Genomic DNA, 4,854 nt, shown 5'->3' with positions numbered 1-4,854 from the left:
TTCTCAGTTTAGAAAATATCTTTTGAAAAAACTGTAGCACAATAAAAGAGTCTATATTCATTTGTTGATTCATTAAGGATAACTTATTTTTCCTGATTTCTGTAATTGATCAAGCATGCATTCTAATATATTTCAAGCCCTTGATTGTTATTTTTGAGGAATGTTGTTTACTGAGAGGGTGGTGGATAAGTGCAACAGCCTTCCAGCAGAAGTGATAGAGGCTAATACAGTGGGGGAATTTCAACATGCATGGGATAGGCTTATGGCTCCTAAATGGGCCAAATGGGTAAAAGGGAAAAATTCCAGGTACATTTTGCTACCAGGCAGGCACATAATACTGGGGACTGGAGCTATATATCCCCTTTCGCTGATTTTATTTTTTGTACCTTGTGACAATGGCTGTTTTAAAATTTCTGCGGTGGCCGTGTTTAGCTGTAATTTTATTCTTTCCTGTTTACTGAACCCACACAAGTTATATATTGTTTTTTCAGGACAAGAAGGGCTTTTTTTCTTTTTTGATTGAATCATATTATTTACTATAAAAAAGTATAAAATATGGTGAAAATTTTTGAAAAAAATGACTTTACTCATCTATAAAAGCTCATGGAAAAATCTGCTAAATAGATTCTACTGTTCATCCTGAGTTTAGAAATACCCAATGTTTTTATGTTTTTTTCTGCACGTTATGGGCCAATAAGTACAAGTAGCGTTTTGCTATTTCAAAACCATTTTTTCCAAATCTGGTAATTGTTCCCCCAATGTGCCATTTCAGGTATCTTTGAAGCCGGCCAATGCAATTTACCCCATCACACCATATATTTTCCATGTTGCAGACACAAGGCAGTTTATTTCAAACATGCATTGCAGCTAGGGTAAGCTAGGGTTTTAACATTTCCCTACATATCCTGACTCTCAGTCAGTCTGGTATGTTAAGCATCATAGAACGTGAGTCCTCAACTGGAGTTCCAAAGGTAAGTTTTATCATGATGGATTGGCACTGCAACTGCTGTGGAATGCACATCTCATGATTCTCGGCCATCCATTTGGTTGGCTGAACGTCATGATAAATGTTATAACAGCACTTTGAGTGCCAAACGTTAGCCACAACTGCTGCAAAACTACTAAGATGAACACCATAGGAGTTATAGACTGGAATAGTTGTGGATAATCTATACCTACCCAGATATTGTAAACTATAATCTCATGTTCTCATGTTGCGCTACTACTACTACTACTACTACTGCTACATTTACCTTTTCCTATTAATGGATAACTAACATTCGCCTCCCACCAGGAAACCACTCTCCTGAGCCAACGAAATTAGGCAATGGATAGGATGTAACGGGGTATTGGGGTGGAAGAGGCAAGCAGTGTGGAGGATATTTTGCCCCCCCCTCAGATGCTCATGGATACACATCCCCTGGACATAAAACCACAAATAGAAGATGAGGTACCTTTTGGGGAGTTAATTGCTGAAGACCTGGAGGGAGGTGTTGTGGAAAAAGACAGGTTTATCCATAACATCTTCATATGTAGGTTTAAGAATAAACAAGATTTTGATAGAGCTACAATCACTAGACATACACACATGGGGCAGCATCCTCTGGGAAAGTTTGATGATGATGTTTCAGACCATGCTACTAATTTCAATATAAGACAAATACAACATTAGTAAAACGCAGCAGACATGGTTGGATGAGTTTGGCGTGGAAGAACTTGACCGGCCCTGACCTCAATCCCATTGAGCACCTTTTGGATGAAGTGGAACCGAGATTACAAGCCAGGCCTTCCCATCCAACATCAGTGCCTGGCCTCGCAAATGCTCTACTGGATAAATAAATAAATACTTTTGTTCATATAGTGTACTTTTTCATAGCAATGAAGTTGTGTAGGTAAACAGCAGCGTTGCTGAGGTAATGGGAGTCTGAATACTATAACAATACTGATTGAAAATAAACAGAGTAACAATGTAAACCTCTAAACACTTGCCACGCGTTGATCACAACGGAATTAACAGAGGCCATCATGATTATTATCATTGGAATAAATGCTTCTATTTATTTAAGAAACAAAACATATGAGATGATGATGTCATCTTCAAATTCTCCTTTTAGCTGGCTGCTGGCTACTGTGTGTGACCTTCGCAGGAAGTTGGGGGTCTGTGCCAATGTCACATTCGCAGAATAGGGGGAGGATTGTGCCTACCGCTTATTCGTCTGCTACCATACGAGTATCTCTCGTTCCAGGGCTACCAGGCTAAGATTTATACCATGGCGGTACTGCGGCACCCCCTTTGATGACTGTGTTTCTACCTTTCATGCACCAGTTGAATATGGATCTATTCTCTGTCAAGGATGCTTGGTGACATTTTGTGTGGCTGCTGGTGTAGCTGTGGCAGAGGGTGGTGCATAGGCAGATGCTGCAGAGGTGACTGGTGGTGTAGGTATGGCTGCTGCTACAGAGGTGGCTGGTGGTGAAGCTGTGGCTGCAACTGGGGACATAAGAGGGATAAGGTGGGAATAGGTAAGGTCAGTGGTCCATTGCCAAAATATAAACTACCTGCCATCTTGGTGATCGTTGCACCGGCAGTTTACATCTGGCCTTTGGGTGCATAGTAGTGCATAGGTGCATAGTAGTGTAAGTCCTCTCCTACATCAAGGATGGACATGTGAGAGAGGGATTTGTGGCTGTCAGGCATGCTAGGTGGTAGCCACCCACATGACAGGCTGCTGTAGTGGTGGTGGTAATGGTGGAGATGCCCAGTTTCTGGAAACAGTTTAATTTACTGTTCAGTGCTCTACTCCTATAACCACTGTGTCAAACCCCTTCTGTTTCTTTCTCTCTATCTAAATATCCTCTGATCCTTAGTCCTGTGTTGGAGCTCAACAAACACCCACACACAGGTCATCGTCTAACAGTTTTGCAGGATTTTTTATAGCTTATTTGGAAAGGTGGTTGCATGTTTCCCATCCCAGGATTGGCTATAATCAGCATCTCCCATGGCAACGGCATTCTCCAATGCTGTTTTTTAGTTTTTCTTTAGTGGTTAAGTGGTTTGGCTGTTCTCACTGTGCACGTTGTGGTATAATAATGTGGAATGGTTGCTTAGTGCCAGGGCCGTAAGAAGGGTGAGGTGAGAGAGGCACTCGCCTTGGGTGCAGCTGTGAGGGGGCGCACAGCCTCCCAACCAGCAGCTGCAGCCTGCAGGACTAGTTGAGAAGATCACGGATCTCTTTTACCAGCCCAACATTAAGGTAGCCATCTAAACGCATGGGCACACTGGGTAGTGAATTGCAGCCAGAAATGTTATTCACAACGAAGCCTCTATAAAAACAATAGCACATCTATAGGGGAGGGGAGAGCAGAGAGGCTGCCTCCCCTGGGCAGAAGCAGCTGCAGTTGTGTTAGGGTAGTGTGTGTGTGTTTATGGGCAGGTGTGTGTGCAGGCAGCGTGTATGGGCAGTCATGTGTAAGGGCAGTGTATGTGTATATGTGTGTTTATGGGCAGGTGTGTGTAAGGGCAGTGTGTTTGTATATGTGTGTAAGACAGTGTAAATAAAATAACCTCTGTAAAAAAAAAACCGGGGGGACACAATTTCCATTCTTGCCTCAGACGCAAAAAGAGCTAGCAACGGCTCTGCATATTGCTTATGTGCATTTTGGCTGAGAACAGTCGTTCATTTGCTTTTAATGAGGAATAGAACTGCTATGTTCTGTATTTTCAGACTAATAATTGATTTTGTCAAGTCATTGAATTGAGCCCCAGATTCTTTAGATTGCAATTCAACCCTAAAATCTGAATAAATGAATGAATGAATTAGAAACCTGTCCAATAAGGTTTCTATTGTGTATCATCATTTTGATGATTATTGGTGGATGTTGGTTGCCAGGTGAAGGCTGGTTATCTGTAACCAGAATGCAACACATTAGAGGGCGTGAGATGGTTCTTTTAATGCAAAATCCTATACAGAAAGGTTTTTAGTTTTTTTTTTTAAGATAATACATGTGCTGCAGCTTTAACGTTTGTCAAAAACAAAATTAAACGTTTGGGGCAAAACAGTTTGCTTGATTAGTTCACCCATAATAGTACTATATTAGATGTCTTATCTACAATTTGCACTCGTGTGGGAAATAAGCAAGTTGTGGCTTTGCACTTGGCTTGCAAATTCTAGTGGCCTTGTTACGGCAGGTCACGAAAACAAGTCACTAACTGATAAGTGAATAAACCTCTTTAATTTTCCAATACAGCATCTGCAATCAGACATCACTTTATGTCACAAGACAAAAGTACAGGGAGAAATCATATTGATTCATACCCTGTGAGTGATTGTTTGCTTAGAAGAGCAGATACTATGTGACCTCTGTACTTCACGTGGGAACACTTAATGCTGTTTCTGTTAAAAACATATGCCAATCATACCCAGTGATCTCAATGTTTTACAGCTAAAGTGGTATCTATGGTGGATGTGCAAAAAAGAAAATGTTTCTTATGCTGTAAACTCTTAGCTTTTCTTTCAGTCCCTCCAGCTGTTTAGAGTTTATGCCTTAATAGCTGTTCTAGATAAAATCCAACCCCCCCAAAAAAAGATCATATTCACCTTGGGATATCACAAAAATTAACAAATAATATTATTAAATTATTAAAAAATAAAGAAAAATGAAAAAATATTAAAAGTGTAAAATATTTAATAAAAAGTACACAAAATAACTTAAGGTATCACTTAAGGCAGGCATGTCCAAACTTTTTTCGAAGAGTGCCAGATTTGATGAAGTGAACATGTGCGAGGGCCGACCATTTTGCCTGACATTTTCTGAACCATTAAAATTAAATGCAAATTAACTATTTTATGCAAA

This window comes from Spea bombifrons, chromosome 4 (genome assembly GCF_027358695.1).
Source record: "Spea bombifrons isolate aSpeBom1 chromosome 4, aSpeBom1.2.pri, whole genome shotgun sequence".
NCBI lineage: Eukaryota > Metazoa > Chordata > Amphibia > Anura > Pelobatidae > Spea > Spea bombifrons.
This window is presented reverse-complemented; position numbering follows the sequence as displayed.